The sequence below is a fragment of the Telmatherina bonti genome (genome assembly GCF_933228915.1).
Source record: "Telmatherina bonti genome assembly, chromosome: 24".
Lineage (NCBI taxonomy): Eukaryota > Metazoa > Chordata > Actinopteri > Atheriniformes > Telmatherinidae > Telmatherina > Telmatherina bonti.
Genome location: NC_136633.1, coordinates 16534526 through 16550061, shown reverse-complemented (window position 1 = coordinate 16550061; position 15536 = coordinate 16534526).

Genomic DNA, 15536 nt, shown 5'->3' with positions numbered 1-15536 from the left:
GCAGCGAGGAAAGTATCTCCTTCAGTAGCAGATCAACTAGTTTAACTCTTTTGCATGGAATGACTTAAGCAATGAGTCTCTTAGTATAGTTAATGTTGACTGATACATGACCAAAGCAAATTCTATAAAACTCATAAGAGAATTGTGTTAAAGCAAATGCCACATGTCCAAAAGAATTTGCAGTATGATCGATGCCTTCAGAAACAGCACCAGAGCGACTGTATCTGACAAAGAAGACGATGCAAGTGCATTTTGTGGTGCGTCTGTTGCACCGTCTGCTTAGCTGCTAATGGTTTTTCCTTCACTTAATTGTTTGTTTGAGTTTGTGTTTAGTGTAAATCTGGACGGACCGGTTTTCTCTTTTTGAGCTGTGTCTCTGTGAGAACGCGGCTGCATTCCTGCAGCCACCTCACACAGGCGTAGCTGAGACTAAACCAGCTCACACACATTTACAGCTACCTCCAGCCAATATACCTGGAATACACTAAACAAATATGTGGCCTGCTGTCACTAAAGCTGCTGGAGAAAATGTAATTACAGAGACAACAAATGCCTTCCATGTAACTCTAAATACCATGTGGATTTAACTTGAGTGCATGTAACTTAACCAGCAAAACATCATTGTTGAACTGATACAGCAGGACAGACAACAACAGGCTCAACAATGGAGGAGCTTTGCTCTTAATCAGGCTGTTTTTGCCACATGCTGCTCCAGTTTATTAGAAGTGAACTTGAAACAGTTTTTGTTTATGGGAATCAGCTGGATCTGCTGGGATGATGTGTGCCAAAACAACACCAGAGAAGTACTGCGTCACTGCTGACCTACTTTGTACTACGATCGTGACAAAAGTCTAGAGTTTTATCAGCCGTGCTCTTGTAATTCACCAATAATTGGCCTAATTTCGCATTTTATTACATTTCGACAAATTTTCTGTCAGCCGATGGCTGGAGGAGGCGTCCAAACGCGGATAAACAGACCCAGCTTGGCACACAGTGAGGCTGTGACACAGATTTGTTCCGCAAAAACAGGTTAACTTATAAATGTAACAATAAAAATGGAGACTATGAGTTAGCAAAATATCATAATCTGATCAGTGGCAGAGGATAAAAGGAGCAGATAGAGAAGGGGAAAATATCAATTTCTGATTCATCATGTGTGATCATGTCAGCCAATTAAAGTAAATCTGCAATATAATTATTTGACATACTTGTTATTTTTCCCTCTACAAATAAGGCAAATTTGAACATAAGTCAGTAAAAATTAGGGGTGCAGGGAGAACACAATCAGCTGATCAATGAACAGTAAATAATAGACAAATACATTTCATTGTGAACTGTATAAACCATTTATCACATGTAGATCTCATTATGCTTTTAGGAATGAGTTTCAGATCTAAAATTGAAAAAAAAGTACATTAAATTAAGATGTTGAGGAGAATAAAACTAAGAAATGTTTCATATTTATATTGTCTGAAAAAAAAAAAGTTTTTTTTTTTTTTCCCCTTTTTATTTTCCAAACTGTTCCAGCTTTTAACTTTTGGCCACAAGGGGCTCAACCTGTAACTTCCCACCGGTCACAAGACACCACTGCACAATGTCTTCATCTGTGGCAGTCAAAATAAAAAAAAAAAAAAAAACCAAAACAAATAAATAAAAGCACTCATACAATCCAAAATCTGCCCCAAAAACATTGTTTTGCAAGTGAAGCCGTAACTTTGACACAACTCTAAAAGCTGTAAGTGTTTGCACATCCAGCTAATGACCTTCCACACATAATGAACACAGCATTACCTTCAAGGTCAGTGAACACATCATTAGTTTGTGGTTACCTGATATGTTCGTAGAAAGCCCTGCTCACAACTAACGCATCAAGGTTGAAGCTGTTGTTGCATGCCATCGGGAGTTACAGTAACATTAGCAGCTCTGCCTTGATCTGTATTGGATTTGTGGATGTTTGTCATCCAGCAGCTCCAGCCGGTGTCACCTGAGACTGAAACACATCCACAGGGCGGATCAGTTCGGCTTTGTCCTCTGCGCTGCTAAACCAATGCTGTTTACTTTCTTTATTTGTCCCTTGCAGGGTTGATTTAAGTTCCACATTTATGCTTGAAAACAAGGAAAGCTTTCATATGACATGCATAAAGGTGTTGTGACAGCCAAACTGTGTGTGACATTTCAGTGTGATGTTGTTACTCTTACTCTGCTTTGATCGCAGTACTGACAGATTTATGGCATGTTATGCTTTGTTTGTATTGCTGTCAAGTTACCATAACAAAGTGATCTCGCCAGCTTCGCCAGACTTAAGACTAATTTACTTTTATTGTGAGAGATCCTTGTCAGTCTGATGCTTTAAAACAGCAACACGTCACATGTAGTGTAAATTCCACCAAAATGATGCACACAGTAGCTGCATAGGGTCAAAAAAGGACCAAGGAGGTGTGCTGCATGACCAACATGTGAGACATATTAACCAAAATTAACAAATGAGTATGTGTGTCTATATTTTTGACTCGTGCAAAAAGTGAAACAACCAAAAACAGATGCAAAATGATAACCTGGACACAAAGTAAACAAAATTTAATAGGAAACTTGCATTAATAGATGCAAAAGAGACAGAATTAATGTAGAAACAAGCAAGGTGACCAAATTAAATGACAAAATAACCTAAATTAATCATAAAGAGTTGCAATAGAACCACAAAAACCTCAAAACATATACACAGAATTACTGTTTGAAGAAGCAATAGCTCAGATGTGATGAAAAATCATCCAAATAATCCACAAGGAAGCACATGAGGCCACAAATAGATGCAAAATGAGAATGGAGCAGTAGAGGTTGCACAAAACAGAGACATGAAATGCAGAGTGACAGAATCATGCAATGTAAAAAAAAACCAAGAAAAACATCTGAAATACACACGATTCGGAGATGAAACAACAAAACTGTCTTCATGTTGTTTAATTTAATTTACTCTGGGTGTTTTTGCGTGGAAAGACAAGTGGGAGCTCTTCTAAATGTTCTCTGTAATTACATCTGTGGCAACAAGTCGCTGCTTGGAGCCTGACGTCCTCTGTTTGATGAAGTGAAGTGCAGACAGTTTGTTCTCCGGCTGTCTTTGTGCTGAGCAGCAACAATCAGAGGGCACGCAACGCTGTCACAACGCCAGCATGAGCTTTAAACACATCCTTCCTCTGCCTCTGCATGGACACGACTCAGCACTCAAGCTTCAGATGGCAGGAAAGAGACGTCTCGCCCTCCTGTGACACAACGACATGACAGCAAAAACAACCCCGTCTGCGCTGACCATGAGTCCTAAACTCAGACAAGATGAGGAGAGAAATAAACCTGCCCAGTGTTTTTTTACATCTCAGTTTTCAGCACAAACAGGAGACAAACTCAAAAGATCCACGAGAAGCTGACCGATCATCAAGTCTGGATGCTGGAAGGTTTGTGCAAAGATGTGAATAAGCAGCTGGAAACATCATCTGGTTGACATCTGTCTGTCTGCGGCAAGAACATCCAAAGCCCTTCGCGGGAACTCTCTAATCCCACTGTGTGTTTGCAGAGCTGCAGAGTGGGTGTGTTGAGCTTGCAGATGATCTGACACAGCAAAGACACTTTTCCTGAAAGCACATTTACTCAGAAACCAGCAGAGTTACAGATTCAGCTCTGAGTCACACACACACACACACACACACACAAAGGCTCCCAGCATATACTTTAAATGCATCTTGCATGTCCTTGAACTCATGTCTGGTACAGGGATTCCAACCACACACACACACACACACACACACACACACACACACACACACACACACACACACACACACACACACACGTGATTGTAAACACGCAGTCTGAGGGCAGTCTTGATCACTGCGGCGCTTCCTGTTTGCTTCCCATGTTTGAGACAGGAAAAGAAATCAGCATCCTTCTCTTTCTTCCTCTTACTGTCTTTCACTCCTCCTCTACACCATTTTCACATCCACAATTCCTTCTGCTAGTAGCAGTGAGAGGGTGTTGCTTTAAATTCTGCCCTCCTTCAACCTGAGTCACGTTTTCGGTCGGCGACATGTGAAGCGGGAGGAAACTGCAAGCACAGGCAGGAGAAGAGGGGAGCGCACACACAGAGCATGAAATGCAGAGTGACAGAATCACACAATGTAAAAAAAACCCAAGGAAGCATGGAGGGAGGGAGGATGGCTGTCTATGTCTGAGGGAGGATGGCATTAAAAAGGAATTATCTGTATATACTGTCCATCTGCAGTGTGGCTGCAGCATCGGACACGTTACTGAGTCCTGCAGATAGTCTGCTGACAGTCAGTCATGTGATACCTGCACAAGTCAAATGATTTTTATACATCAATTCAATCAGTGTGCCGCCTATAAAGTCGATGCACTTAAATAAAGCCAGTAAAAAACCAACCAAAAACCGTGTGACTCTCAGTTGGATACAATCACCACCAGATGGTCCTGATTTACTATCACCAGCTGATGATGGAGGCAGAAATGACAGAAATAAACCTTTTTCCTTAGATTTGTCCATTATAATGACATATTCATCATATTGCATCAAAATAACTATAAAATCACTAAAATTGTTGTAGTTTTCTTGAGTAATTTTGCATTTCTTTTAAGTCTCCTCGCAACAGCGCTTGTATTATTAAAGTTTTGTTTACTTTCTTATACAAATGGCGCCAACAGGTGTGCTTGTTGATGCTGCCAAATGTTTAAGCATGTGTAGTGTGCATGTGTATTTGTGTAATGTCCATAGACTGTATATAGAGAGTATAGATGTATATTTCAGTATATTTTATACAGTACAGTCTGCTAGACTATGCTTTTATATATGGTAATGTCACATCCGTTTTACGTCTGGGGATATTATTCCTGTACAGCAGACAGGCGACCAGTTAAAGAGATCATGGAAGCATTGACAATAAGACAATGCTTAGATAGAGTCTGATGTATGAGTGACTTAAGTCCGAGTCCCAAACTCGAGTCCAGATCTCTGCCTAAACAAATCCTAAAATTTACAAGTGATCAGTGAGAAGACGTTATGGTGGCAATAAAAAACATCGAGTCTGAAGGCGACCCATGACTACTGCAACAACCATCTGTGATGCTATTTCTCGTTTTCTGAGCTTTCTACAGTGCTATAGTGTTGAATACTTTTCAGACGTATGAACTTTTCCGGTTTTTAAATGTTTTTTTTTTTTTCACCTAAATGCATGTTTGAGTTTCCCAGCACACTCTATGTTCGGTTTCCATGGCGACGGAAACTATTGGTTTCAGAGTAGTGATATCCTGGTGGAGGGACTCAGTGATTGGTCATCTTCTCTAGGTTGTGCACGTTCACGAGAAGAAAGCCACGCCCACCTTCACTACTCAGTATAACTACTCCGAGCAGTTGACCAATCAGGCAGGACATAAGGTGGAGCTTTCTCTTGCTGTTTGTGAAAAATGGTTTATTTTTTTCTTGCCCTTCTGGACTTGCATATTAAAATAAATTTGACTGAAATGTCCAGACTTCCTCTCCCAGCCACATTTGCCAACTCTGTTGGGGGTGGGGGGGGATATAACCCTCCTGGGTCTTCCCCGGGGTGTCCTCTCGCAGGGACGTGCCTACAACACCTCACCAGGGAGGCGTCCAGGAGGCGTCCTGACCAGATGCCCGAGCCACCTCAACTAGTTCCTCTCAATGTGGAGGAGCAGTGGCTCTACTCTGAGCTCCTCCCGAATGACCGAGCTCCTCAACCCATCTCTAAGGGAGAGCCCGGCCACCCTGCGGAGGAAACTCATTTCAGCCGCCTGTATACGAGATAAAATTCCATCCACCTAATTTATGAGTATTTCTTCCAACTAATGTTGGTTTTTTTTACATTGATATCTCACAGCTATATAATTGACAAATCAGAGAAAGCGTGTTGACATCACCAGAGCCTGTTGTGTGTTTTGTCACTGCTAACGGTGTGTTCAGACCAAACGCTCGACGATGGTCACTAAACTGCCACTATTGTGTCCGACGCCCAAAACGCTCCCAACACTCCTGCGACGTTTGCCGCTTGTCTGGAGCGAGTAGCAAACACGGCGGAAAAGAGAGGGGGAAAGGCGGAGCTTTTCTTACGGTCAGTTTGAATGATGGCGGTGCAGTAGAGAGATGACATGGTTTTATTTAATAAATAAAGCTAGAGAACGTTGTTGTAGGGCAGTAATAGTCACTGTTAATTCAACAAGAGCCGCACTCAGCAGAGAGCCGCCCCGCCCTCCCCGAACAAAGCGTTGCTAGGCAACGTATCCTGCTACGTTGCCAAATCAGTAACATTCAGCTTTTTAGCAAGGAATGGTTATCCTAAATATTGCACAGAGTAATCGCATCTCAGCCCCGTGTCTGGGTTTACCACAGGAATCCTCCAGGAGATGCGAGCTGATCGCTGTGATTGGTTGACGCCCCGCGTCGAACGGCAAAAGTTCAGCTTTGTTAATCTCTGGCTTTTGACGCACGTTCCGCGTGGAACCCCGATGCCCAAAACGCTCAAAACGTGATGCGAGACTCCCCCTTGCCGCGCCTCCACATAGACTTTACATGGAAACCTGCCGCTCTTGACGCTCAAAACGCGTTTGGTCTGAACACACCGTAAGTCATTCAAGCTTTGAATCACCATGGCGGAGTGTCTGTCTTCTTTTTCTCTGATTGTTTAAGCTAGCAGCTTTTTGCTTAAGCAGATCCCCAAGTTGTCTCATGGACATCCTGAAGTCCGTCCTCAAGCTTTTCATGGCGTCAGCTCATGGATTAAACAATTAAACACCCCAAGTTCTCCTCTGTTTTCTAGAATAGGAAGTTCTTTTATTTTGCAGCATCAGCACAAATATCGTCGTTGCTTGATGTGGACTCCATGTGTGTGTTGCCACCTTTTGAGTTTGTTTTTGAATTGTTATTATTTATCCACAATGTTGCATCGCACTTGGTGAGCATAGACAAAAATCAGACAAAAAAAAAATCATTCCATATCTTGCCAACTAATTGCTGGGATAGGCTCCAGCTTTAACTGGGATAAGTGGTGTAGAATATGGATTGATAGACGGGTTATCTATCCCACGGTCTCTGTCATGTGAACAGATTCAGAGGAAGTTCACAAATCTGCCTGACTGAACATGCAAACCAGACTTCACACTGCCTGGCACACTTTGCACTTTGCTGTTGTTTGGGGAAATTTTGTGACATTTCCCTAACTTGTATGGTGTGTTTGAGGTACAATAAAAACAGGTAAAACCAGAGGAGTGTGTATTTACAAGACATGCTTCCTCGTACATCATGTAATAGAGCTATTACTGAAGTAAAGCTGTTTGATTTCTAGGTAGTATTACCTTCAATTAAGGATAAAAATCAATGATCAACATAGTTAATATATCTGCGTGATAACTCCATCCACTGACCTCCTTGTGCCTTTACAGTATGTAACCTTAACAAGGTTATGTAACAAGATGCTGCATGTAAACACAACTATCATCCACATACTGTTACAATCTGCATTTGTTGTATTGTAGTTTTGGTTTGTCATTCTTTGTGTTGTCATTCAATTTTCCTGTTTTATTCAGTAGTTTTTCCTCTGGTGTATACAGTTTTATCTGCTTCCTGTTTGTTAGTACACCTGGTTTGATTTGCTTGTTAGCTGCTCCCTGTTATTTCACCTGTGTGTATCCCATCATCCTCATATGCATTCATACCCTCCCATTAAAGAAGGAAAAAACAGTTGCCTGTGACATCAAATAAAATTAACAAAAGTAATAATAAAATTATTATGAAAATCTTAGTTATTTTCTAATTCTGGTGCAACAAAAATATTTTTTATTTAAAAAAAGAAAACAAATAGGACAAAATAATATATGTTACATCACTCATAAACAAATGTTTTGTTTAACAATCATTTAAGGTGTTTTCTGTTCCTCTCAGTCAGACTTCTGCACCTGTTGGCAGGTATTTTCCTCACACTGTTCACCAGAAAACTGCTCTAATTTGTTCAGGACCGACTTTTTTCCCCTTTAACTCAATAAAATGAAAAAACAGTGTCTTATATCACGAAATTATAATTTAGCAAATTTTTACTTACTGTTCTTTTTTTTTTTAGTCTGCAGTTATTTCAGTGACTGGAGCCTTTTCTGCAATGAAAGGGAATAAATCAAATCAAATCAAATCAAATCAAATCAAATCAAATCAAATCAAATCAAATCAAATCAAATCAAATCAGATCAAAGATACTTTATTCATCCCCGAGGGGAAATTTAAGTAATAAGAGGATGACTGTATATATTGTATATAACCTCATAGCGTTCATCTATCTCTTGCAGGTTTAGTATCATGTGTCTGTTGTTCCAGCTGCACCGGTCTTCAGTTCTTTAAGTAAAGCTTATTCTGGCACCAGCCTGCATCCTGTCTTATCAACCTGAATTAGGGTCCACATCCTCTGCAAACCTTGACACATATGTCATGATATGAGCTGTGTCTCCGTATAGACAAAAGGAAATGACTGTATAAATGTAGAAAATGTGGAAAACATAGTTATGGTACAATTTTTGAGCCTTCAACATATCCATGTTGCCTGTATCATGAGATCGAGTTGAGTAAATGGTTGATTTGTTGGTCCAAATCAGTTTTATTCCCAATCTGTTGCACATCTAGAAACCATGGTTATGTTTACAGTCAATGTTTTCCAACCATAAACATTCACCATGTCACATGTTAGGGACGGTGTGTTGTGTATGAAGCCTTTATTTTTCCTTGATCTTTTCTGAAAATAATGCAAATGCTTCTTTATGTTCTTTATTGTGCCATTTTAAGATAACCAACAGTCTGGTCATTGATTAGTTTGTTTTATGGATCTGTTATTTAGATTTGAATACACTTTGATTTCAGTTAACTATTTAGATCAGCGCATAAACATTTAGGTAAGCAGAAGAACAGAAAGACCCCTGATAAAAATCCAGACTTTTGCAGACAACAGCTGAGTAATTTCAGGGGAATGGTTGAGATTATAAACATTCATAGTTTCTAAACACAAAAGGTGTCAACATTGAACCTTGGTGAACGCCATTTAAAGAAAACTCTGCAGATACAGAATAAGGATGGGTGGTGTGTCATTTTATGTTGTGTTCACAGCGCTCATTACTGACTTTACAATCTGATCTCAGAAAGCATCCGGCTGCAGCTGCTCTGCTTGGCTGCGATGCGGAAACCTGAGGCTGAAAATGGTTATTGTTCGACATTTTGGCGGCTGTGGTTCAGTCAGTGCCGATATGTCCAGCTACAGCGCATCTGATGATGAAAATCTTCCCAACACATGACAAGAAAACAGAATCAAGGAAGACAGTGGCGTCAGTCTGACACAGCTATCACAACACACACAACCTCTGCATGCGCTCTGGAGTGTCAGACTGAAAAACAAATGTGTCCCAGCCTAAATCCTGACAACTGCAGCTACAGCCGCAGTGACAGCTGTACAGTGACCCAGCAGTACGCCAGAAGAGCTTTACTTCTGCTGGATTCCTGCTTTTTTCTGTTACTTTAATGTCATTTGAGGAGCTTTATGTTTAAATGAACCCTGAACCGTTCAGCACCCTTCTCCTGGAGTCCTTTTGATGGGAACACAGCTATATGACCGAAACAACCTTTAAAAGGAATCTTGGTTTGATGTTGAAAAACTGTCAAGTCTTAATGGATTATGCCGATTTTCGAGGATTCCCATAAGTAACTTACTTATCTGTGATGCATATGTGTCTTATCCGCATGAACTGACTTAACCAGAGAAAACAAACTAACATGGCAGAGAAGATTATAACTAAACAGTGTGTGTTATTTGTTGAACAAGCTGAGATTTAGAAGTGTGTCATGGCTGCAATGATTGAAGTGGTTTAAAGAATTCACTTCATCCAAAACTTTGGAATATTCTCCAACAGGATGGTGTGATAAAATGCTTGGAAGGTGTCGCAATTTTGACAATTTGACTCCGTTTGAAACTGGCTTCAACCTGTGGTCTTCACTGAATTAATTTTGTATATCATACTGTACAGCCAGGTAGGTAGGTAAACCAGGTATGTTTATTTGCTTGTTAACACAAATATAAACACATGGCAGCCGCTCCAACCACTGAGGCAATGTAGACATGGTCAAGATGACTTACTGAAGTTTAAAGTGAGCATCAGAATCAGAAAGGAAAAAGGGATTAAGTGACTTTAAATGTTGTATGGTTTCTGGTACCAGATGGGCTGGTCTTTATGTCAAAAACTAGAGATCTTCTGGGATTTTCTCACACAACCATCATTACAGAGAACGCTCTGCATAACAGAAAACATGCAATGAAATGCCTTGTTGATGAGAGAGGTCAGAGGGTGTATAAGCTCAAGAAGACTAGAGTAACTTTCACCTACAAAACCATTAGTAGAATTATTTCTGTTTTTATTTTACTTTTTATTTTATTTAACACTTTCTCATGTCTGTAAGTAATTTCTTTACTCCTTAACTGTGTGAAGCCAAACGTATCACATGGGATACATATAGTCTCTGAGACGTTTTGTATCACTTTATGGAAAAAACTTTGCTCAAAATCATGTTAAACACAAACAGGTCTTCTGTTCTCTAATAATAATTTGAACATATCACATTACATGATAAATATCCTCCCAAAAACTTTAAATTTTTTGTTACATTTTTGTTAATGGGACAAATAAAGGTCTTATATTAAAAAATGGATATTTCTTACAATTTTTTCATGAGTCTGGCTTTAAAAAGTATTAAATTCATAACCCATCATAAAGCTGATGCAAAGTTGCCTCTTCGTTCCCAATATCCTGACATGACCAACTAATATTGTCCAGAAAGCCGCTCAAGCCTTTTTTTTACTGTGTATCAAACTAAACCTTACAAAATCAAGTGAATGTGTCTCGAGATGAGTTCCTGAAGTAGCAATGATAGAGAGTGAACGTGAATGTTCTCACATGATGTTTTGTAATCCACTTTGGTTTAACTTAAATATCTTAAAATAGGTTTAAAAACAGCTTTTAAAGAAATCTGATGTCCTGAAAAGTGAAAACTGATTATTCTTTTTGTCTTTTTCTCATTAAAAAGCAAAAAGTGTGACACACACTCACACACTCTCTCACACACACAGATCTATCTCTGTCTCTATCAAACGCCCAGTCTGCCCAGTGCAGCGATATTCAATTCAAACCTACTGTGGGCAGCATCACTTGATGACCCTGTCCATCGCCATCCCTCCTCCCTTTAGCTGATTTTTTTGGCTTTGAGAAGAACAGCATGTTCCAGTACAGTCTGTACATTGAGTTTACAGACCTCTAGCACGCTTTCACGCGCATGTGTCACGCATGAGAATTTAACTGCCCAGCTTGAATGCACAGAGGCCGACACGTCCATTCTTTGCATTGTTTTAAACATGCCCATCTGTGGGAGCAAAAGGAACATTTTGCTATGCTCTAACAGGACAGGTGCAAAGCTGCATTATCCATGGATGTCAGGAATGGGACACATGAAGCCTGCAGTCTGTTGGACTGGTATGTGTGATGCGAAAAATGGGGCATTCTGGGATGAAATGATGGAGGAAGTAATTCAGCGAGCCTTGGTGAATGAAGCCAAGCAAACTTTCTTCCTGAGATTTATCAAGCTGATCAATCAGGGAACAGATGTGACAGAAAGCAGTTCAGCTGCCTCTAAAGTACATCATTTATAGCAGTAATAAAAATGAAAGTCTCAGCATGTAAGGACATCATCAGCTGCCTGTACTTCATTCTTTTTCTATCTAGTACTCACCAACCTTGTTCTGTTATCATCCTGAGTTAGAGTGAGACGTCCATAAAGATGAAGATAAAGGCAATCATATATAAAGCATTAGCATTATATACCAGAAGAAAGTATTATCTTCGTCACATTGAATGTTTTAATGAAAATAAACCTCAAAAGAAAGAATCTGAACTTTTTGATAAAGAAACCCCTCATCACCCTTCTCCCACTGTTAAGCATGGCGGTGGCAGCATCATGCTGTGGGGTAGTTTGGCATATGAAGCACTGAAGTTAGGCAGAACTGAAAGCAGTGGTATAAGCAAGAAAATTCTCGTGGACATCCAGTCTCAGTCTTCTGGAGAATCGACATGAGGGCAGAGGTTTGTATTCCAGTAAAACCATTCAGAGAAAAAAACTGAAACAGTTTGGGGGTAACTAATTTGAAATGTGCTGGAAGGACCCTGATCATTTCAGCACGGTTTTTGGGTAGATGTACACAAACATTCATGTATCTCCTCAAGCTTTACGGAGGTGGAGAATCCCTGGTTTGAGGAACGAGGATCAGCAGGGAGATGTGTCAAGCTTATGAAGATAAATCTCACATGGTTGCAGATGTAATTGTTGCAACAGGCGGCTCTTTAAAATATTGACTTTGTGGGTTTTAATGCATTTTTCTTTAAATCTTAAAACATTTCAACACTTTTATTCCATTTTGTGTAGGTCTACTACATAAAAACACTTGAAATTGCATGCTGCAATGCAATAAAATAAATGAAAAATAAAAAAAAGGGAATGTTTTCATTGATGTGTGTAGGCTTAAACTGTTTCCCATTATTAATAAACATTTGAACAAAATCTGCATTGTTATTTGCTGCTGCTGCTGCTTATGCCTCTGAAACCACATTCAGACTGAATAATGCAGCCTGTACCTTCAAAATATTTTCAGAAAATATCTTGTTTCTCATCTTGATCCAACACCCACATAATCACTGTGTCTGTAACATCAGAAATGTGGGAATTGAAGCTTTGCCAAACTCACACATGCTCAGATAAAAGTCCACGCACAAGAGCCATCAGGAGACAACAAGCAGAGGAAGGGTCAGAGTTTCAGCTTAAGTCACGAAACTGCAGTGTGTGGGTAGAAAGTGCAAAACGCCATAGCTGTAATGTATTTTGAACAACAGTTCCTGCACTTTTACAGGCTTCCCAACATCTCCCCCCTCTTCTTCTTCTTCATGGTGGCTGTATCAGCCTTTCAGGTTCACAATAGAGCATTTCAAAGCAAACAACATGAGCCGACTTCCACAGGATCTCAGCAGATGTAGTCGTGATAGTGAAGCTTGTGATGCAGCATGTTTGAAAGGATTATTTGCCCTCAAGGTGTGTGTGTATGTGTGTGTGTGTGTGCTGACTGATAAATATAAATCAAGGCTGGATGTATCTAATGTGCCGACATGAAAATATCATGAAAAGAAGTTTATTCATTCATGCCAGTTTGAAAGAAATGTAACAGGGGAAGGGTTATTATTAGTGTGTTAAAACCAAGCAGCAACCTCCGGAGGTTAAAAGTGAAGCCTATGCGGAAGTGCAAAAAACTGCAGTTCCCCCTTCATCCACTAGGGGCTGGCTCCAAAACAGAGCAAATCCTCATAGACTCCCATGTTAAAAAGGCCAACTTCACGGCAGAAATAAACATGTTTACAGCCTGGTTCAAAAATCCATTTTCGGTTAATAGGTCAGGTTTACCTTCATGACAACTGTGGGGGGAGTGAATTTTTTTCTAACTCGCCCGTTTAAAAGTAATTTAATCTCGAAGTTCAAATTTAGGGGCGTGTCCTTTCAATTGACAGGTACCAATCTCTGGCTTTAAGTAAGAAGAATATAGAACAACGGCTAATGGTTAACAACGTGACTTACCATTTAGCTCGCTTACCTCCGTTAGCTGGGTAGCTCCCGTTATCTCGGGGTTAGCTCGGTTAGCTTTAAGCTACAGAAAGCTCGGAGTTCGCTCGATGTCAATCATCCGCCATGATCATCGCCACGGCTGCCCGCTCAGCTCCACCTCTTTGCCCATATTTGTAATTTCCATGCGAGACGACGCGCATGACGCTGCCAACATGGCGACGGTAGGAACCGCCCACCGAACTTCAATTCAGCTCTTCAGAAACCTACGGGTGACGTCACAGAGACTCCGTCCATCTCTGTATATACAGTTTATGGTTAAAACCAACACACATCTCATGTAAGATAAGTTGTGATTAGGCAGATTATTCTCTTACATGGGTTGAAGAGATACCAGGTTTGTTTGCTGTACCGTGTTTGTTCATGGAGCAAACAAGTGTTTATAAGAGTCTCTATATGTAATGGTTTATGCTCTTCTTGGGCACAGCTATGAAATGGTCTGGGCTCCACCTCTGGAGGCTCCTCCAGGACATTTTCTGGTGCAGTAGGGTTAAGGAAAGGTAGTTAGTTGCTGTAAGTTATGCTGTTTAAAGGGTAGATTTTAATAATTCAACACATTATATATCAGGAGTCTCACAGTTCATGATCACACCACACTTTTACCCTCTCTCACAGTGTGAAACCACCAGTTTAAAACACCACCAGCATTTTCCAGCTTGGTGATTTACTGTCCTGAAAGAGCAACTTCTCTTCCTGTATAAGAAATTGTTAAACATGTCATTTCTACATTCTTGTCTGGGAGATTACTGTAAAAATAACACAGGGGATTGTGTTTCATTTATATGGTGATTTTTGTCGCATCATGCAGCTGTTTAAATCAACTTTATTTTCTTTCTTCTTTTAGAATCAGACAACAGTCTGTAAAACTTTTTTCATTTCTCTCTGACAGAAGAAACAGAAACAAACGTGGATGAGACAAGCTTTGTTGGGAATTTAGCTGTATTTGTAAACAGGAAATATGAACATGAAAAGTAGGAGAGAAGCAAAGGATTGGTATAAAACAGAATTACTTGTTCAAATTTACTTTACTTTAAAAAAACATGAAAAAAGAGGACGTAGAAGTTTGGTTTTTTTTGACACAGAAGAAGTGGAGCTGATTGAAGGATGGACATAATAATTTGTCAATGACAGGACCAAAATTGATCAAAGCAAGCTCATATAAAGCTCAGTGGTATATGATATTTCAGCAAATCCAACTTGACTTGTGTGAGGCTATAAATGCTTGCTACTGATGTAGTGGGAATCTTTCTCATCTCTACCATCTGACCAATTTAATTTGAGAATTGCATCATTTTCATTTGCACAGTTCTTTCATTTTGTTAGGTTATCTATAGCTGCAGGATACCTGGGCTTCATACAGGTGTCTGGATGACTAAAAAACAAGAGCAAATAGTTAATCCTATTGGTACAGAAGAGAGTAGCTGATGGAAAGCATTTCTTTCACCTCGACAGAAACTCATGCAAGCGATAAAAACTGCAGCTGTTGTTTCAGTGGGCCTGCAAAAGGGGAATAAATAGGAAACATTCTGTGCAGGATGGGGCAAAGCTTTTCCATCTGTACAAGCTGGAGAGGAAAAGAAGCTGTGGCGAAGAGAGATACTTAAGCTCCAGTTCCTTCCCACCAATGCTACCCTCTCAGTTTTCATTCATAATTTACTGCCCCACTGCTGCAATTGGGATACACAGAGGAGACAAGCTAAGGAGAGGCTCCCTCCTCCTGCTTGCACGCCAACTTGTCCTTGTGTTGCAGCTTGTAATGGAGGACCTGGGACTCCCCGCT